The sequence below is a fragment of the Pteropus medius genome, unplaced genomic scaffold (genome assembly GCF_902729225.1).
Source record: "Pteropus medius unplaced genomic scaffold, Ma_sr-lr_union100, whole genome shotgun sequence".
In the NCBI taxonomy this organism is placed as follows: domain Eukaryota; kingdom Metazoa; phylum Chordata; class Mammalia; order Chiroptera; family Pteropodidae; genus Pteropus; species Pteropus medius.
Window position 1 is genome coordinate 39,404,801 of NW_024349800.1, and position 21,916 is coordinate 39,426,716.

At 45.8% G+C, this 21,916-nt stretch overlaps 1 long non-coding RNA gene across 1 annotated transcript; it reads left to right on the forward strand.

The window, feature by feature from the left end:
- On the forward strand, nt 1–18,804 carry LOC120621734 (uncharacterized). Its single transcript, XR_005658278.1, has 4 exons — nt 1–566; nt 3,132–3,255; nt 13,209–13,349; nt 18,698–18,804. It is a non-coding gene; the product is annotated as an uncharacterized LOC120621734 (long non-coding RNA).
- The last annotated feature ends 3,112 nt before the right edge of the window (nt 18,805–21,916 follow it).

A 21,916-nucleotide genomic window follows, 5' to 3' on the forward strand; every position in this document is an offset into this window, starting at 1 on the left:
GTGTCACCGCTGGCTGTAAGCGCTGTGTTTGGTTTGGCAAAACGGCTATTTAAATAGCAGTGAAATGTGTCACTGGAAAAAAATTAGCTCATGTTTCCTTTGCCATTTCTTCATGATTTCCATTAAAAGTGTAACCACGGGTAATAAATTAACAAGATCTGTAAAAGCGACCATAGGAAACCATGGATCCAGAATTCTTATAAACTTCTAACCCATGATGCTAAAAAGCAAGGCTACTTGGGGGAGGGCGGATTGGATCACCCATACTTCAGTTTTCTTTGTGTCGGATTCCTGCGCCCTCCCTGCAAAATGTGAAAGGAAGCCCTCCACTCTTTTCAGGGGGTGCTGTGGCTATCACCGGGGAAGGTCTTCCCCTTGGAAAACTCAGAGCCTTGGGGCATTGCTTGGCTCTTCCTGTTTCATAAAAAAGCACGAAAACAAAACTAAAAAGTTACTTCTCTGACAGAGCATAATCTCCTTCCCCCACACTGTGCCTCACCTGGTCCTAACCACAGTCCAATTGTTGGATTCTCAACTCCCTGAGGAAATCAGACTCTTTCCCACAGGTACTGGATAGCCTGAGGTTGAACTGTAGCTCAGTTTCACAGATTGGGACACTGAGGGCAAAGGAAGATATTTGCCTGGGGACGCAAAGGATCACTGTAGGGTCCTGAAGGTTTCTCTGGAGATAGTCGAGTGAAAACGCTGCAGCCTAGGAACACAGCCCCATGTGTTTGGTTTGACAAGCAAGGGCTTGGGGGTGGGTGCCAAGGGAGCTACAGGCAGGCTTTACCAAGATTGGGAGGGGGGGGCGGGGAGCTAGGACGGAGGGAGTGTGTTCAGTGTTACCCGCAGAGCCCGGCGGGGGTGGGTGGCTGGGAGAAGAGAACTGCAGCAGTGTGTTCAGTGTTACAAACGGGGACTAAGGGAGTCGGGGAGAGAATGGGGAGAATGTGCCGGTATTACCCAGGGCTAGAGGACTGGGGGTGTGTGTTAGTGTCACACACATGGCTGGTAAATGGAGAAGACTGGAGCCGCGTGTTGAGTGTTACACGCGGCTGGACGAGTGGGGGAAAGGACTGGGAGATTGTGTCCAGTGTCACACCCAAGGCTTCAAGAGTCGGGGAGAAGACTGGTGGTGTGTGCTCAGCGGTACAGGACTGGAAAAGGGGGTGGGCTAAGGCTGCTGGGGGAGTGTGCTCGTGTGACACAGAGTCAGGGCAGAGAGGATGGAAGGAGTGAAGGGAAGGCAAGTGGTGACAACTTAATCTCCTTTGGTCTCTGGTCCTCTGTCCTCCCTCCTTCCTAAATTATCCCTTTCACAAGTATCTCGACCCCTTTTATTAGTCATAGGTGACTGCCCCTTGGTCTCCTAGTAGATAGAAGATGGGGTGAGAAGGGCAATTTTGTGCCATTTTCTAAGTCCAAGTCATCCGAGCCCCAGGACATCCTCTGTCCCCAGAGCCCAACTCCTCGTGCATGTTAGTCCCTGGGGGCAGGAAGGAGGCCATTTCTTAATTCTTCAGGACAGTCCCTCTCCCTGGAAGGCAGTGGTGTGCAATGTGGAGGCTCAGAAAACCCTTTGTCAAGACGAATTAAATCTGTTATCAACTCCTTCTCACTGATTTGTATTACGACCTTGTTTTGTTTTTCTTTTGAGAAAGCAGCAAAATTACGCCCCATAAATTGATTTTCATCTTTGTCAGCAATTTACTTAGCACAGGTTCACTATGGGGATTATAATAATTTCACAAGCCAATAGCACACAGGATAATATCTCTTAATAAGCAAAATGAAGAAATGACCTACTCTAAACTAATGACAGATTAATCACACTATTATCCCAGGCCAGGAGAGAAGAAGGAATAGAGTCCAAATGTAATACGAAGTTGTACGTTTTAATATGAGGAGTCCCTCGAGAGAGACTGAGACCAACCGAGAGCTGCCAGTCCAAAAGTAAAAATCCCCTATTGCTGGAGCACATCGTTAGGGAACGAAGACACTGGCATCGGCAGGCAGGCTGGCTTCCTTCGTGGAGTCGCTGTGAGGCTTTTCAGCCATAAGAGAGCGTCCCTTACCATGGCAGGAGTTAATGCCCCAAGGGTCTCCAGAGAATTTTTAGCTTAGGAAAGAGTTGCCTCACCCAAACAGAAACTCTCAGATAGTCCTCACAAACTCTCAGTATTTATAGTCAAAATGTCCCCTTGCCATAGTTTCTTCTCCACAAGTTCATGTCCATAAGCCCCTGGCGGGGCCCCACAGCAGCTGAGTGCTTATCAAGGACAACTGATGAGATGATGGCATCCTAAAACAACTTTATTCTTATATCAAAACAACCTTACTTCTAAAAACAACTTTTTTTTTAATCTTTGTCGTAAACCAGTAGATTAAAACAACTTCACTTAAGTTATAAACAAGTGAATTTGAAATCATATTTAACCAATACACAACAGACTTCTCTCCTCCTATTCCTTCTCCTGCCTCACTTCCCCGCCCCCCCCCCCCATCATCTCCCAGTCCCCAACCTTTCCTCCTGTCCACGCAGACGCCATCACCCACTGCCAGCACTTTTTTCCTAGTACTGTCAGGCTTTCTTTGCTTATTGATCTCTGAGAAGACCAAGTGACTAGCTCCTTGATAAGGGCAATGGTGGAAGCCCCCCACCCCCTCTGGGGACCTGGACTCCAGGGAGCGCCCTTCGCTTATAGCCAGAGGCAGAGGCCTCTGCCAAGGCACCTGCTATAATGAAGGAGAAACATCTGCTTGTTTTGTTTACATCTCATCCAGATGTTTGGGTGCCATGTAGACACAGCCTGTGGGCCGTCTGAACGCTGTGACTGGAAACTGAGATGGGAGGCCAAGAAGGAGGGCTTCTGAACGGAGAAAGGATGGGGCTGGGTGGCAGACACTGCCTGGGGATGGGAGGGAGGTGGGAAGGCGAGACATAGAACTGAGGGCGGATCGCAGCCGTGGCAACAACTGGAACAAGATTCTTCATAAACACTGGATCTGTTTACAAAGACATCAGTGTAGGCAAACACTTGCCAAATTGTGATTTTAAAAAGTTGTCCTTTATAGTGCTTCACACTACTTACCAGATGCTGAGTAAGGGCCTACTGTGTGCTCTGCAGGCCCTTCCCAGGCTGTCTGCTGCACCCTTCCAGCTCTCTACAAACCCATGTCCTCTGCTTTGACACAAAGAAAAGCAGCGTTCCTGAGGCTCTGGTCTAGAAGGCCAATTAACAACGCTGGGCAGTGAGTATAAATCACCACGCTCCCCCTCTTCCTGGGCTCGGGGCTGGAAAGTATCAAAACTGTGCAAATACTTGGGATATTTCTCTTTATTAGTGATAAAATATTGGACGTCAGCGTGTGCCGTTTCATGCACTGCCTCCGACAGTTGGAGCAGTAATTGTGATGAATAGGGGTCCAGGGGCAGGGCTGTAGGCGTTTAAGAAGGCTCTGTGGATTGAAAATATTAGGATTGATTAAAGGTCAAATACTTTATAAATTTATCAGGGCTGAATACATTCTTCCGAGGTGCGGGCTACCTTTCCAGTCTGTTGAAAAAGAACTCAGTATGGTCCAATGCCCACCCTGCTCCTCCCCTCAGGCTCCGCCACATTTAACCTATAAAGTTGATGAAACCAGCAGACATTTTCCTGTAATTCGCCTGCCAGGAGATGAGTTCAGCACAGACAGCTGTGGGCAAGAGTCTGCCCATTTCTCACTAGAGAGAGGAAAGAGAAACATCTCTTGGACAGAGGGATCGAATCAGCTGGGGTGGAAGCCGCTCTGGGCTCTGACATCAGCCATCAGGGCAGAGCCTCCGGGGACCTGTTATCAGAAAGAGCTCTATAACCCACCCAAGGAGCCCTTAGAGTAAAAAGGAGAGTCTCCTTTGATTCTGTCCCTTCTGGAGTGTCTGATTTCCTGTTATTAGACGAAGAGATCTTTATAACTCTTTGCTGCCAGGAAGCTCCGAGTGAAACTCTATGTTGAATCATGGCAACAGCCCTCACCTCCTTCCTTACGATAAGGTCCATTTATTGAACAAATAGGTATTGAGGCAGAAGCCATTCTGGTGCTGGGGATAAAGCAGGCAACAAAATAGAGGAAAAGCCCTGCCCCCATGGAGCTTATATTCTAGGGGTGAGCAAGAAAACGAATATAAAAACTTATAAATTATACAGTATATTATTAAATGGTAATAAGTACTAAGGAGAAAACCAAAATAGAGGACAAAAGGAAGTAGGGAAGGCCAGAGGAGGAGATTGACATTTATAAATGCAGGGGAGGGGTAGTGCAGTTATTGGAGGAAAAGTTGCTCTGTAAACATGTTTAATTATGCTGGTACCTGAGTATTTTAGCATTGGCTGTCCATATCCTTTCCTTTTTGGAACTGAGCGTGGCATAAATAAAACCACGTGCAGAAAATGGATGAGGCAGAATAAAACCTACTCAGAGAAAGAGATTTCCAAAATCTTAGACTAATGACTTGCCTTTGCATCACCTGGGGGGGTTGTTAAAACACATTGCTGGACTTCACTCCAGAGCGTCAGATTCAGTTGGGGTCTGAGAATTTGCAATTCTATCAAGTTCTCAGGTGATGTTGATGATGATTCAGGAGCCACATGTTGACAACCACGGCCCTAAACCAACAGAGCATGCTCTAGTTGTTCAGGTGACACTTCCTGGAAGAGGTAAACTTAGAGAAAAGTTTGAGAAGAATAAATACTAATTTTTCAACCTCACTCTTTAAAAACAAGGGACAGTAAAAATTAAATCAGCCAGTGGGTGCAGATGCAGGGCCAAACTGCACATAGGTGAGGGAATGGATCTGTTGGTTGAAGCTGAAGCTGACATTCTCCCTTCCTTCCTCGAGCATACTGGGCAGGGACAGAGAAAGAAGGAGCAAACAGAGCCAGAGAGAACACCTGTACTGGGGCAGGTGTGCCGGCCATACTTAGGAACAAGAAGGCAGGAGGGGAAAGCTCAAGAAATGTTCTTCCTCCTGGGTTATGATAAACCTCATGAAGCACTCACTGGAGGAGTGAGGGGACACACACATCTTTAAAGGCAGCTTTTCCAAAACTGTACTCCTATCAATAGATGCTCATAGGTATCACCAAAATAGGGTTCTTTCGTCAAATATGTTTAGAACACATTTGATTAAACAAATTTCTTTACTGAAGGACTTGCTCAGTAAAGGGCTTTTAATATGCAAATTTGTGTTGCAAATTTCCTCAGAGGAGGATCTAGTATTTGATGTTTCTTAAACTTTTTGACCATAGACTATCCTTTACTTTTTCATGGAGAATTTAACGAGACTAGTGTACAGTGGGAATCTCTTTGGAAAACATTGGCTCTTAGGAATCTTCCAATCCACACTGAGGGCGAAAATGAAGACATTCTCACGTAGCCAAGATCTTAGAGGACATCTCCGGCGTCCTTTGTTCTCTTCTAGATTGGGTTAGAAGGACCTCCAGATGTGCCCAGAATTTGATACCCATTCTTAGGTCCCCGTGGTTCTATGAGATGAAAGCCTGGATACCTGGGCTCCTGAATAGTATGCATTTGACTTGAGCAGGACTGGAACACACCGTTCCTCCCATGGATATTTGAGTCTTGCTTAAATACACTCCCACCACCCAAAATGTATAGAAGTAGGCTCTGTGCTTGCTTGGCCAGCAGAATTGTAAACAATACAAATGTATATTCAATGAAAAGTGTCTCCCTCCTAACCCTGATTGCCACTCAGTTGCCTTTCCAGAAGCAACTGCTATTACCAGTTCCTTGTGCATTCTTTCTGAATCTGAATCTGAGCACGTGGCTCATGCCTATAAGTAGGGCCTGCAGAGCTGAGAAAGGGAGGGGCCTAGAGGCACAGCTGTGTCTGGAGAACAGCAGCCCTGATATTTACGACTATGATGGTCCTTCTCTAGTGGTCCTGCTTTGGAACATAAATAAACTTAATAGGCTTCAAATAATTATGACAACTGAGTTTAAACCCCAGACTGTGGTCCAGGGCAATGGATGTCTCTCTCTCTTCCCAGCCTGATTCCATTGAGCCAATACTCAGTGTTGAGCATAGCAGCACCATGAACCTGGTAGATCTTTGGTGGCAAAGAGATTGGGGTGGGGGTGGCTTTGGGAGTGAACCAAAGGAAGGAGGTCCATTCTTGCAGAATGTCCCAGGCTGAAATGTATTACTGACCTAGTTCAGCCCCCAGCCAGAGGGGGCAAATTTCGGATCCTGCTCCTTTCCTGGGAAGGAGGGTGAGCCCAGCCCTGGCACCCTTCCCAGCCATTCTCAGAAGCTGTGGCTGAGACATGTAGAATTCTAAATTTGGTTCAAGGCACTGGTACCTTCTGAACACTTTCTATTTGTGAGACATCATACCATCTTGTAGGAAAGATATCTATCTATAATGTGCAGCAAACTGAGATAAAAGGCCATGGTCTACAGTTAAAAAATAATGAAGGAGATAACAGATGAGCTTAGTTCCTGCTGAGCAGAAATGGGACTTTCCAGGAGAGGGAGAGACCAAAACAAAGGCATGGAGATGGGGCGATGTTCAGGGTATGTTCAGAGAATGGTGTGGTCGAGTGAGAGAGCAAGCAGGAAAATACGTTGGATCCCGAACTTGGAGAGCCCTTCCTTTCATACTAAGGGACTTTATCAAATGAGCCCTGGAAAGTCAGGTCGTATTTTAATGTTTTAAAGTAATACATGTATAGACAAAAATCTGCAAGCAATACAAATGTATATTTAGTGAAAAGTATCTCCCTCCATTCCCTGATTGCCAGTCACTCAATTGTATTTTCAGCAGCAACTGCCATTACCAATTTCTTGTGCATTCTTTCAGAGCTAGTCCATGTCTTTACAAACAAATATGTGAATATATCTCCCCAATACTTCTAAAAGACAAATATTAACATGTTGTATACACGTACCTGTACCTTGTTGATTACACTTAACTACAAATCTTGGAGATTTTTGGGTGAAGCACATGGTGTTCCACAGTTTATTTAATAATACTGACTGACGGACATTTGATGTTTCCAGTCTTTTGCTACTTCTAACAATGAGGCAGTGAACACTCTTGTTTTTAAACCACTTTGTGCATGTGCCCGCAGATTCACAGACCTGAAATTTGGTCAAAGGGCATTTGCGTTTTTAATATTGACACACTTTATGTGAGAAAATTTAATGCAGGGGATCCTGGGACCAATCTATTTTAGGAAGATCCTTTTGGAGGCAAAAGGATGATGGAAAGGAGGAGAAGAGACAAGATTGGAGGGTGTTCTGATTACACCAGGCGAGATATGATGAGGGCCAGAACAGAGCACTGGCTGAGGAATGGGAAGGAAGGGCAAGGATGGAAGAGACACTAGTAACTGATTAGATGTGTCCATCTGGGAAAAAAAGAAATCCAAGGCACTCAGAGGCTCAGAGCTCCACTTAGGGAGGGGTTAAGCAAGAGATAGAAAAAAGGAATAGCTTTGATCAGATTTTTGAAAACCAGGAATGTGTCCGCATAGATAGAAAAGTGGAAAGCTAAGAAATCACCACCTCAGGCCCAATAGAGCAGGAAGAAACATGAGACAAAAAAAGTTAGAGGGTCCTAATGTCCCCTGGTGAGGGGTGATCGGACCCAGTGTAGTTCCTGACAAGGAAGGGGTTAAGAGCATGGACTTTGGAGTCCTTGAATTTAGAAGCAGCTTATGAACTGTATTAGTCAGTTTAGGATTTCTGCTGGAACCAACAATCACTAAATTTCAGTGGTTTAACGCAATAGATTATTTCTGGCTCACATCACTGCCCAGCTGCAGAAACAGTGATGAGGAAGGGGCTCTGCTAAAAGCAGTAATCGAAGATCCTAGATTTTTTCGTATTCAGATTCTACCCTCCTCTAAGTCCTCAGCATTCTTTTCATTCAGCCACTGGTTAGGGGGGAAAAAAAAAAAGAATTATATACAGGTAGGTTTTATGGGCCAGGATTGGAAATGACTTATGTCCCTTTCCACCACTTTTCTCTTGGTCAAAATTGAGTCATATGGCTGCATCTAAGTATAAGGGAGCATGGACATGGCATCCAGCTGTGCACCCAGGAGGAAAAGGTTCATGCTTGATAAACAACTAGCCAAACTTTGCCATCAAAACTATGTGTCCAGGGCGAGTCACTTAACACCTGAGAGGCTCAGCTTTCACATCTGTAAAATGGGAATAATCACCTCATAGGACTGTTCTGAGGATTAAGTGAGATTATGTGTGTCATCCACTCAGCCTGGCATATGTAGATGAATAAATAATCACTGTAGTGAATATTTCTACATAATCATAGTGCGTACTCTTTGGTCGTTGACCCTAGGAAAGCAATTGTGGTTTTCTCTGTCTTTCTATGCCCGCTCCAGGTCTGCACAGACAGAGGAAAGCTCAGTCTGTTTGTTACTGACCTGGATTATTCTAGCCCCAAAGTAGGTGTATTTTCTTGAACTAAATCATTTGGGTTGGCTGATTCCACGGATCAAATTCATGAGCTTATTTCCAAATCTCACTATGCCTGCCTGGTCCATGTAGACCCAGCCTCCACCTCTGCCAGACATCTCCACTCCTAGTATACGCAGGCTGCAAAATGATTCTTGTTCATTCTTTCATGTTATTCCCACACTTCAGAAGTCTGGAGGGAAGCTGAATGTTTGCCGTTCTGAGATCATTTGAAGCCGGGCATGCAAAGAGTTCCGAGTCACTTTCAAGTCTGCCCGTAGGAAATCTTTCTTGGCAACCAGACAACTAGAATTAGTTATTAAAGGCATGTCAAATGAATAAAGACACCTCTGTGAGGAAAACCGCAAGAGCAGTTACTTTTTCTAATATGAATAGGAGGCTAATATCAAATCACCTTTAATTTTCCACTCTTTCTATGCTGTTTGGATGGTAGGTCAAGTCTAATAACACAGATACAATGGAAAACCATTTATGTTTTCTTCTATCTCAATACATATGCCCATTGCAGATGTGTGTCTTAAAAACTGGGGTCTGGAATTTAAACAAGTACACTGACAAAGCTGTTTCCTCCAGAATATTCTCCCAGATGTCAGGCCCATGTTGCCCTCACAGGCTGTAAGAAGTCAACCTATGAAACAGAAAAAAGCATGGTCCTGTCTACAAACCATGCATCCCACAGAGCTCAGGCCACAGCATTTGTCAAAAGGCAAGAATGACTATGAAGACCCAGCCATGAGAAAGACCAGGGAAGAAAGTGGAGTAAAGGCATTTTGAAAACATGGGCCTGCTTTTCAGATGTGAGTCACCCAAGGTCCAGTGAATTCTCTTTTCCTCATGGCCTAGATTTAGAGTTATTAAGGATAGATTTGTGGACAGGGGAGCTGATGGCCAACAAGGAGTACCATGTCATGGTTAGGAGGTTCCAGTTTAGAGTCCAGTACACTGTCTGGGTTCAAACCCCAGTGCTGCTACGTTTGGTTATAATGGGCAAATTGTTCCATTTCTCTGGACTCAGTTTCCTCATCTATAGAATGGGGACAATAATACCTATTAAATAATACCCATTTAATACTCACATGGTTGTTGTGAGTATTAAATGAGCTAATTCTTACAAAGTACTTAGAAAAACGTTTGGCAAGGAGTAAACTCTCAATAAATGTTGACTATTACTGCTACTGTTACTGACAATATTATTATTATCCAGTGGGCAAATTCATAAAGTAAGTGTGTGTAGGGGGAGTGGGGGGAGGGTGTCATGTGAGCTTGAGCAATATGGACTTTATATGGAAAGAAATCTGTTTGGTTGAGAAAAACCAAACTGGCCCTTTAAGGTGCAGCCACCTTGAAAGCTCTTCCGTTAGGTAGACATACATGATTTGAACCTTCATGGTCAAATGGTGAAGCTGTCCCCATACAGATATCCTGAGTAGACAAGTCTATCCTCTGGATGCAGAAGATTTCATCCAGGATCGAAAATACAGAAATCATTTCACTAAGTTCACTCCAGCCTTCTAGAAATTAACACCCCTCAGATGGGTCCTGTGGGCCGAGGCTTCATGCATTTTGTGTATCTAAGAGCTTTGAGTGGCTTTTTCTTAAATTAACTTTTAAGGGACAGACAGTCATTTTGCAGCATTTGCCCCTGGATCTAGGTGCAAGCCTCCAATGCGATCTTCCTGCCCCTTGTCTTTACCTCCAGGTTAACGCCCCCTGGTCCCTCGCAGGCTGACACTAGCACTTGGCTCTCCAGCTTCCTTTCCATTGACACTGTGGGTGGATCTGTATTACCTCTTTGTTTCAAAAAAAGGGTCTAAGGTGGCTAATTTGTCTTTGTAAAACAAAATGAAGATGGAAATGGAAAACTTCAGTTGGATACTGGGCTATGCCATTTGTTCAACTGTTAGCCTTTGGGAATCAAGGCAAACAGTCGATTGACTTGAGTTTCAACTAATTGTGGTGCTCTAGTAACCCAGCCTAAGGTCTTCGATGAAGACTTTGACATGTGTGTGCATGTGTGCAAGTGTGTGTATTTGCATGTGGAGAGAGTGTGTGTAAGCACAGCTGGTAAAGCAGAAAATAAAATAGCAGAAGTGTCTGAGTGCCTGTTCTATGCCAGGAGCTTTATTTCACTCATTCCTTGTAACAAACCGTGGAGGCTAGTATTAGTATTATTACATATGAGGAAACTGAGGTTAGGAAGGACAAGATAGTTCGCTCAAGCCCAAATACCAAGTAAGAGAAAGAACTGTGACCCAGACCAGTCTCTGACTCTGTAGGCTGGGTCTCTGACTCTGGCTCTTTTCACTTCGGCAAGGGGACGGGGAGGAAAGAGAGGCAGAAGCAAGTGGGGGTGTCAGTGGCTGTAGGAACTGAAAAAGAGAAGAACCTAGGGACAGGGTCTGAAAATCCTGGAAATCTACAGAATGAAGTCTGAGCGTTGGTACTAACTCTGCCCCTGGGACCCCTAATTCTCAGCTACCTTGAAGTCTGTAAGTCTGCCCTCTCCCATCCCCGCCCTGCTTTTTTTTCTTCCTCTTCTTGACTGATAGGAGCCCGACCTGCCAAGGTGATTGTCCTGCTGCTGGAATCTGGAGCTCCCACATCTGGAACTGGGCTCCAGCAGAGTTGGTAGAGAGGTCAAGACTCTGCTTAGGGGCCACTGCCGTGGCAGGGGGCATGTCCCTCGGCCTCTATTCTGAGCTGGGTCACCTGTGAGAGGGTGCCCGGGTCACGGGGTGGAGCAGGGCTGGAGGGGCTGCTCTGTCTGGGGTTAAATGCTCCCAGCAGTTCAGCCACAGGCACCCTGCACCCTTCTGCCTCATTTCCTCGGCAGCTGGTTCTCCTTCAGCAGTCACCGGGGCTCAGCAGGAGTCATCCAGATGTAGCTGTGACAATGTGGCTCTCGTCTTCCTCTGAGGGGATCCCGTGTGAGGGAAGCCCCCTTTGTTTCTCTCCAGCCCACATCCATCTTCCCAGGGCAGCACACTGTCATCCAGGAGAGGAGGCCTGTGAGCTTCCCCCTGCCCTCCACATCCCTGGCCTGGGAACCTCTGTGCAACCTCCCGCCCCTGCACCGCCCCAGCACTCCCAAGCAAAGAGCCAAGCCAGGCCAAGCCTGTGCATATAGGGCCTCAATTTCAGATCAGATTCACAAATTTAATTTCCTATTCCTTAATTTAATTCTGCATTTTAGTTTTGTTTTTATTATTTACATGGGTTCCCTTTAATGATTCCAAATTGCTGCTGCCCTCTAGCAGTATTTTGTCTTAGGTTAACTTCTTGAAAACCGATCAGCGTTGGAGTTTTTTCCACACTGAGTTTAGTTATTTTCTGAAACGAAGCACAATTAAATTAGAATAATGAACATGCTCTTTAGAGGATTAATTCATAATGAGCAGGCCATGTGCTACAGCTCACAGAAGAAAGGGCACGAGGACCGAAAGCTGTTTTTTCTGCCTAAATACGAAAAGTACATTCTGCCGAGCAGAACAAATCAGCTAATGACATCCAGAGCGCTGGCCAGCCCCAGAGCGGCACAGAGCTGGCATCTCGAGTTAGCGCAGTCCCCGTCGATGCTGCTGCCTGAGAAGGCTGGCACCAGGGATCCTTCTGGATGCCCCCTCCTCCGCACAGCTGACAGGGACTACTATAAGTCTTCTACATTCTGTCCCAGGAAGCCCTGGACGCCACAGCCTGTTACTTCACAAGCTTCACCCTCGGAGCTTCCCAGAGCCTAGTCATTCATTCATTCTTTTATTCGAGGAATGCTTTTCTGAGCTGCCGTTAGGGACCAGGCATCATCCATGGATACACCATTGGATACATTAGCGAAAAAAACCCAAACGACCCTGGCCCTTCTGGAGGTTACATCCTCGCATGCAGAGACAGGCAATAAATAGTAGAAATAATAAGAAAATTATATAATATGTTAGAAGATGATGAGTGCTAAGTAGTAAGGGGGGTTGAGAGCCATGCCGTGTGAGTGTGGTTTGCAGTTTTCAATATGATGGGTCAGGATAGGCTCATGGAGAAGGTGTCAATTGAGCAAAGACCTGAGGAGATGAGAAAGTGAGCCACTTTCAAGAGTGTCCCAGGGGTCAAGAACATTCCAGAAGAAACAATTGGAAATGACACAGGCAAAAGCCCTAATGTAGGAGTGTGGCTGGTGAGTTGAGGAAGGGCAAGGCCAATTGGGCCAGAAAGGAGGGAGGTGAGTGGGACCAGATCCTCCAGCCTTTGGCTTCTGCTCTGAGTGAATGGGAAATCCTGGCAGGGACTTGACTAGAGAGATAGGACATGATCTGACTTACATAGGAGGGTCTCTGGCTGCTGGCTGGGAATAGACTTTCTGGGGTGAAGTGGAGTGGGGTGGGTGGAAACTGGAAGACCCATCAGAAGGGTAACAGGCCTCTAAAACTCTAGCCCCAGGCTTCCCCAGACTGTATTCTCTGGAAGCCCAAGTGCTAATCTCAGGCCTCACAGCCTGGAGGCTCACAGTCTCCTATAGTCTCTGCCTTCCAGATGGCCCAGAAAAGCAGTTTTCAAGCAGCCATGAAGCATGTCTCGAACGTTATTCCTTGGTTTAGGAGACCCTTCCCACCCCTACCACTGACCCATGGACTCGAAGGCCAAAGCCTGAAATGGAAAGAGCCTTCAGGCAGGGGACAGCTCTGCACTGTTCCTTTGGTTGTTTCAGGCTCCTCTGAGAGCACACCCTCCCAGTCAGGTAACTGACAAAGTGACATCGGAAGGCCTCTGCTGTGCGGCGGCCACCGAAACCGGGGACAGATCAAAGCCGAAGAGGACCAACATCTGTGGCAACCAAAGCAAGGAAGAGGTACAAACAAACTGAATGAATAAATAAGCAGATGAATGATTGATGGGTGCGGGGGGATGAATGATTAATGAATAAATGAATGATTGATGAATAAACGAGTGTATGGCCTGGAGTCAGCTCCTCCTCTCTGCTCTTTGAGTATATTCTTTCCTGGGAACCCAAGAATAAAGATCCTCCCACGGTCTTCACCTCTAGAATTTCTTGCTGAAGTTGGGATCACACTACTTCTGACCCCAGATGGGGAGGAGCCTCTGGCTTAGGAGCAGAAGTCTGGGGCAGTAGGGGTGGGCTGGGGAAGGAGGGCCCAGCAACTGGGCCTGGGATAGAAGGTATCTGGGGCAGCCTGTAGGCTCTGATAGAGGAGAGCTCTGAGGGTCTCCAAGGAGGGTAAGGTGTGTGGGGGCGGGGAAGGGGGCGTTTTACAATATAGGTTTTATTATTATTCAAGTTTGGTGAGGCCAGCAGATCAGGAGACAACCGCCATTGAAAAGATAGTTTGTTATACTTATAAATCCCAGGAGAAGGGACCAGGCCACACCATGGGGGGGTGGGGGGTAGGGGGGACACAAAGAGAAGCACTAGGGTTGGTCAATAGGTGGAGGAGTAAGGAAAAAACACAGGCAAGAGCTTTTATTTTGGTTTCCACAGGAGGGACCAGTGAGGCAGGGTAAGCGGAGTTAGGGTTAGCTAATGGAAGACGTGTTAGTTGTCTCTGGGGCACAGGGGCTGTCCCTAATTGTCTGGTCCCTGTGCCCATGGGAATTATGGTAGTGGGTAGAGGTCTAGGTGTAAGAGCTCTGAGAAAGGAAGCGGTTTGGGATATGGACTCTGGATTGGTTAATTTTCATATGAAAAGCTTATTATTGGCAGGTAAGTCCTTTACTCACTCCAGGAATTGGCTAACCCTGGGAGGGATAGACCCTCCAGTGTCAGCAAGGCCCCAGATGTCAAAGCATCAAAATACAGAAAATAAAAAGACATGCTTAATACAGAGGGAAAGAGGAGAGATTTGGTTTTCCCTTTCCTAATCCCACACTAGGCATTCTGCAGATGCTGGGCCTTGGATTTGTCTCATTCTGGGACCAGTTACGATAGAGAAGTTCATCTCAACTGAGTGTGTGTGGCTGTATTATTCCAACAGGCAGGAAGACTGGTGACTAAAATTTCCAGACACTTTGCTCCATGAGGCAGGCCAGTGGTGGCTCCCGCTGAGACCCAGACAACCCCTCCTGGGTCCTGGCATCACCCAGATACTTGATGTGCCCCTACTTCCAGAAGTTCTTGTCTTCCAATGTGCCCAGATCCTGGTGCCTTCTAGGGGAGAAGTGCCCTATTGGGGGAGGGTTTGAGGAAGCAGTGTCTGGAGACCCTGGGTCTCATGGTCCCACTCAGTTTTGGAGGAGGGTCTTGCCAAGGGATTCCCATGGAATCTAGACTGTGAGTTTAGGGTCACAAGACCACTTAGAAGAGTATGTGTGTATGTCCACTTTATTTTCTGAACTTTTAATAGATAATTATAAGAAAAATGGCCCCCTTAGCGAAGGGCTAGATGTTAGGCTAAGAGCTTTGCATTTTTTCTGTCATTTAATTCTTTCATCAACCTCAGGATATAGGTATTTTTATCCTGATTTTACAGATGAAACTGAGGCAGAGAGAGGCTAAGTAACTTACTGCTAAGCGATTGACCCAGAATTGTACCCAGGTTATGGACACTTAGAATTGAAAACTGAGGCAGTTCTTTCCTAAGTACCCTGCTGATCTTTCACTTCTTTGTCCCTGTGGTTCTTAACCCTTTGGGGGGCCACAGAGCCCTCTAAGCATGTGATGAGTATAGAGCCTCTTTCTAGAAGATGTACATTTTCCATTTTGCACATTTACCAGGCAATTTCAGGAGTCCACAGGCCCTCCCGTTGCTCACCAACCCTGCTTTTGGCATTTGCTTTTTTTCCCTTTTTTCTTTCTCATAACCTAAGGCCCCCAAAATCACCTCAGTGGGGAATGGAATCAGACAAGACAGGTTAATCAATGAAAGCTCACTGCATGCTCCTTCCATAATTGCATTCCTGCCTTTTCATCCTAACAGCCAGCACTTAGCGTAATTGCATTCCAATAAGGCTCCCAGGTCTGGGGCCTCTGGGGCCTGCGCTGGAACCTGTTGACATGCCATCTGCTTCCAGAGGGGTTCTGGAGACCAAGACAGCCTTTTAAAATTCTTCTCTGTTGTCTTTGCTGCAAGAGAGACAAAGGACTCTGTAACAGACCTTGTCCAGAAATCCCACTTTCTTGACCCGCTCACATTAGCCCTGGAGCCAAGAAGGCTCCCTCAGGCCCAGGCTGTCTTTCAGAAGTCAAAACAGCAGCACCTATTATTCCAAGTGGGTGACCTTTGGAGACACCTGGCTTCGGAGAGGGGTGGCTGCCACTGTCAGGCCGCGCAGAACCGAAGGGCTCGGGAGCTCCCTCAGGGGCTGGGTGTTGTGCGGCCTCCAACACCCCCAGCTTCCCTCATTTACTCAAGATTTATGGAAACCTCCCTAAAGGGCTTCTTCTCCTCTTCACAAAGAAAACCCACAATACCAGGAAGTAGGGAATCCCCCAAGAAACGGGGATGTTTCCTGAATCCGGAGAGTCTTATTTCCACAAACACAACTTCCTCTTAAAAAAAAGTCCAAGTGTTCTTCAGGCATAGTGAAGTCCATACAATTAACAGAGAAAACGCAGGGTTCGGAGTGATTTAAATTTCAGTTTCCCAAATAGAAAAGGCTCCTCTGTGGACCCCCACCAAAGGAATGAGGTATAAAATGGAGAGGTCTGGTGTTTGTTATATGACTTACAGATGCCCTTTCCTCCCACCCCCCTATCCCCGCTTGATGCTTCTTTCCTGGGAAGAAAATTCTCTGGGGCTCTTCTTCCTCTGGGTTTGAGCCCCTAGAAGTCCCCCACAAGCCCAGCACTCTTGCGCTACAAGCTCAGGGCTGAGAGCTGATTCCCTCATCCCTGCTGAGAACTTCCTGCTCTCCCTCAGAGGAAATGGATTGTTTTGAGATGGAAACGTGTTGCTGCAGAGGGGAGGGGAGATGAGTTAAGTGTTACTGGCTTACTGGATGGTTACTCCCCGCTCTAACATTATACTCCTTGTGGCTGATCGCTAAGCAGAGAGTAAGGCAGGCCAATGTTGGAATCCCGGCTCAGCCAAGCACGAGCTGTGTGACATTGAGCAAGTCTCTTCACCACTTTGCATCCCAGTTTCCTCCAAGGGATGGCGGGAAGAGAATAAGAGTTACAAGGTTGAAATTGAAGAGATAACCTATACATGGTGCCCAGCCTTTGATACTTGATTTCCTTTCTGCTTTTTTTTTCTTGATGGCACAAACTTCTAAAGCATTTTGCAGATATTAGAAGGCACTACTGGGTTGTTCTTCATCAGTGCTCTGGGGCTAGCCCTTCTCCCCAGCCTTGATCCCGCCCCACTCAATTCTTTTTTCTCCCTAATCACTCCCCTATCTATGATCTCAGAGAACTTGGTTCTCACTAACAGGCTCAGCATCCCTCTGTGGTTCACAGCAGTGGCCGGTGCAGCCTTACAAATGGGGACACCCGTGGACAGGCCAATTTGTCCATCTCTGCCTCTTCTGGTTTAACACTGTGGTGTTATGTGGTGTTAATAGACATATGTACATGTCTATTAGGGCTGCCACGTGCTTTCTATGGGTGGTAAGATTGCAGACTTTTCATTGTATGGAGTGGATCCTAAATGGGTGTCAACCTCCTGGGGACAACCAGAAGCCTATAGGGCTGTATGAGGCACACACCCTCCTCTTCAAGGCTGGGTGCATTGCCATCACTTTACTGTAAGCATCGCCTTTGTCAGTTTTACCACCATCATGCTCACCCTTGCCATCAGCATCCAGCACCCCAATCAGAACGATCTGAGCCTCAAGGAAATAATACCCTATGACACAGCACAACCAGACCCTCAAAGAGGATCAATCCCAGGCCCAGGTCCACCATTTTTGGGGATGTTTTGCATGCTTACAGGTTAAGTGTTTTAAATGGAATCTTGAAGTTCCCAAGTCAATTGGGGAGGAGTAGGGGAGGAGGAGAAAGGGGGTCCTGTGTAGGGTAAGGATCAGAATGGGCCAGAGGAGATTAGAGATTTAATTAAACTGCCCGTTTGGGTAAAGGTTTTAGGGCAAAGCTGATTTGCATTATAATGGCAGTTTATCTGAATTTCATTCTGCTGAAGGAAGCTCTTTTACACTTAGTTATTGTGGCCTAAGCTTTGCTTCTCCTTAATGCTCCTCCCAGGGTAAGCAGACTGCTTTCCTCTCAGCTTCAGCCACGCTGGCCGCTGCCAGGAGCAAGACCCCCTAGTCTTCTGTCCCAGTACGTACTCTGTCCAGGTACCAGGCAATACCTGGGTAGGTGAACGGCCTTTGGGATTACTCAGCAAAGTCAGGTCTGGTTTGGGGGTGACCCCTGAAGGTCCCCATAGAGCTCCACAGCCTGCCAGGGAAGCAGAGAATGGCTCTGGGAGTAGACTGCTGGGACTGGGCCTGAGGTCTCTGCACCCACAACCCTCAGGCACCAAATAGCACTGACATTCACCTGGTAGCCTCCTGCTGTGAACAGTCGCCCTGGACAGGCAGAGGTGTGGTGGCTAAGGGTGCTAGAGTAGGGGGGTTCTGGACCAGAGAGAGTCTCTCTGGCTGACTTGTCAGGGAGGCCTGAAGGTGCAGGGGCTGGCACCTCAGTGTTTGGTGATAGTAATAACTGTTTTCCAGGTAGAAAGTCAGCATTCAATGACCCATCAGGACGGAGGGAGAGGAAAATAAAAAGTTGATGGGGAAAGTCAGCGGGCTCTGATACAGATAGCAGGAAGCCTCAAGGAGAAGGGCCTCAGCGTTTAGAGGAACGGGCAGGCTATGGAAGGGTTAAAGGGTCTGGGAACTCCTGTTTCCAATCACTTGTCAGCCAGCTTTGCTCTCATCCTTATCAGCAGGGCTAGGGCCGAGGGCGGGGGCTCTGAGAGCTTTAGTTTCCAAGCTCTTCCCAGACTCCAAGCTCTCAGCATTCTCATTACCTTCTAAGGGCTCCCTGGCTCAGTGTGGGGGGAGGGGGTGGGTAGGCGCTGGGAACCCAAACACATTTAATGGAGTAGAGTGTGAGTTACTAAATACAGCCCTGGGGTGGTGGGGGGCTGTAGAATCTCAGCTGTAAACCTTCAGAGTCAAAGTTCCCCTCCTTCTTTTTCTCCTTCAACTAAAAACCAGATTAGACAGCCTGTGTCTCAGCTCCTATTTAACTCACCATTGGCTAAAACCTTTCGATGTTTTTCTTTTTCACAGTTATCGCTGAGTCAGAAATCTCCATTGTGTATTTGTGCAGTGACTTTTGGAACTCAAGCAAAGGAGCTTTCATTTCAGGTGAAATTCATCTTTGTAGATTTGACCAATGCTAGCCTTTGGAGAGGTATGCAATTTTCATTTCTGCCAATCCACCTATTTACTAACTGTCCCCATTTCAGCCACTGAGAAATTTGATAAATCTGCCTTTTCTATATCTTCATTCAAGTTATTGATTTAAAAGATGTTGCCTGCGAGTGGGCTGAGGGCAGATCCATTGGTGGCACCATCATAGTCTTCTAGAACTTGACATCAACCTGTGGTCTCTATCCTTTGGGTGTGGTTATTGAATTAACTACTCATCTCCTGTATTGTGCTTCTCTAATGTATAATCCACCAATGTATCCAGAAGGCTACCACAAGAAAGGATACATGCCTTTCTGAAATCCAATGTACTTGGTCCCCTGAATTTCCTTGATTTGCTATTCTAGTAACCCTGCTAAAGAAAGAAGTAAGGTTCATGTGATATTTTGCAGTAGACAAGAGCTATGCTATAAATGCAGATGTAAACATCATAAGTACCATTTTGTAAACATTGCCTGCCAGGAAGAACTGGTATGTGTTTCAGATATGCCAGGGAACTGGATCTGTAAAAGAGAAGCGAGCGAGAGAAAAAATGGGGACCTAAAGGTGATTTGAGCTAATCAAAAGCAGGGGCTGGGGGAACACTTTATGGAAAAGGCACCAGTTCCAGTGATTTTGGGGGTCCTGTGACTGCAAGAGTAAGTCTTGGGCTAGAACTTTTGCCCTGGAGAAGCAGCCATGAGGCTTTGATTCTTCTAGAGCTAGAAACTCCAGGCAGGTTCTGACCCCTCCAAGCTGTTTGAGCCCCCATGCCTGTTCCCTCTGGAATGCCTCTTTCTGCTGCCCTCCTGGTGTATATCTCTCCATCTTTTATTTTCATTACAAGTCTTCCATCTTCTAACAAGTATTGCTTGCTTCCTCCTTACCTCTAATTCTAGACTTTCCAGGTAAAACTCAATGCTCCTCCCACTGTGACCTTCTGTTCTCTGTATAGATGTCTACATTTGCACTAAAAACACTTTATTGTACAGAGGTATTGAGGGATTTTCCACTCAAATGGCTAACCTTGTAATCAGCTCTTTGTTCTGTTTCTGTAGAGAGCTTGCTGCATAGGCCGAAGGGCAGAGTGATCTCCAGATCAACGGAAGGCTCACCCTCCCCTTTGATTGTTCTGTCTAGATAACAGATGTGTTGCCTAAGTTCCTGTCTGAAATCTCATGCTCTGTAACTGCTCTTAGCCCATAGCAGCTCCTGTGGTCTGTAACTACCTGAGGATAAATCAACCAATCAGCGCATGCCAACTATAACAGCAGGATAAGCCCTATAAAAGCAAAATTGCCCCTGAGCTCTGGGCCCAGATCTTCAGAGCTCTAGCTCTTCTGGTTTCTCTAACTCTCTGAGTGGTGCTTGGTTCCTCGCTGGTCTGAATTCTCAATATTTCTGTAACAGTATGAGCATAGGCTTTGAGTTCAGTAGACTTAAATTTCGGCCCTGACTTTGCTTCTTATTTTAATCTCTCTAAATCCCAATTTCTTCATCTATAACATCGGGACAAGAATTAATACTCAATAGGACTATCATGAGAAGTCAGCAGGTAATGAATGCAACGCACTGGATTAATTATTTATTGCTGCAGAACAAATAACCTCAAGTTTAGTGGCTCAAACCAATAATAAACACTATCTCACCCTGCACCTGTGGGTCAGGAATTTGGAACAGCTTACCTGAGTGGTTCTGACTTGAAGTTTCTCATGAGGTTGCAGTAATCTAAAGGCTTGTCTGAAACTGGAGGCTCTGCTTCCAAAATGGCTGAGACACATGGCTGTTGGGAGGTTTCAGTTTCTCATTGGTTATTGGTGTGAGGCCTCAGTTCTTCTTTAAGTGGACTTCCCTATAGAGCTTCTTGAATGTCTTCACTGCATGGCAGCTGATTCTCCTTAGGGTAATTGATCTAAGAGAGAGCAAGGTGGAAGCGGCAATATCATTTATGGCTTAGCCTTGGAAGTCACATATGTGTTGTTGTTTTTTTTCCCCACAAATCCTATTAGTTATACATGTCAGCTCTACTCATTGATAAGGGGCCTACACAAGCACAGGAATAGCAGGAGGTGAGGATCATTTTGGGGCCATTAAGGAGGCCAGCTATCACAAGTGCTTAGCCCAATGTTTATCAAAAGCATATCATATCATAAAGTGAAAACAACCTAAGTGTCTGCTGACAGGTGAATGGATTTTTAAAAATGTGGCATATATACACAATGGAATATTATTCGACCTTCAAAAAGAAGGAAATCCTGCCATTTGCAAAAACATGGGTTAACCTGGAGGACATTACACTAAATGAAATAGGCCTAACATAGAAAGACAAATATCACATGATCTCACTTATATGTGAAATCTAAAAAAGAAATAAAAGCCAAATTCATAGTAACAGAGAGTAGAATGGTGGTCACCAGAGGGTGAGGGTAGAGAAAATGGGAGCTATTTATCAAAGGGTACAAACTTTCAGTTATAAGATGAATAAATTCTGGAGACCTAACATACAGCATAGTGACTATAGTTATAGCGTTATATACTTGAAATTTGCTAAGAGATTAAATCTCAAATGTTCTCACTATACATACACAAAAATGGTAACTATGGGAAGTGATGATGGATATGTTAACTAGTTTGATTATGGCAATCATTTCACAATGTATACATATTTCAAAACACATTGTACGCTTTATATGCAATTTTTATTTGTCAAAAATAAATAAATATAAATATATTTTTTAAATAGCTGCTATTATTATTCATTCAAACATCTGGTTTTTTTTTTTTACTAGAAAATAAACCCCTTGAGAGTAGTGATCATGTCTTGGCTACTTGTATCCCAAATGTCTAGAGAAGTGTCAAGCATACTGGTAGGTCTGTTCTAACTGCTGACGGAGAATACTTGGACAAAGACTTGGAGAGGGTTAGTCTAGCGACAAGCCTTAGAGTGAATGGAGAGAAAGTTCGCACTCAGATATCAGGTAGGATTCTGTAATTCCGCCATGTATCCGGAATTACCAACCTGTATAGGATCAAGACCTGACGGTTCCTCACATTTTGATGCTTGAATACCAAAGACGTCTGATACCAAAATGGCAGGCA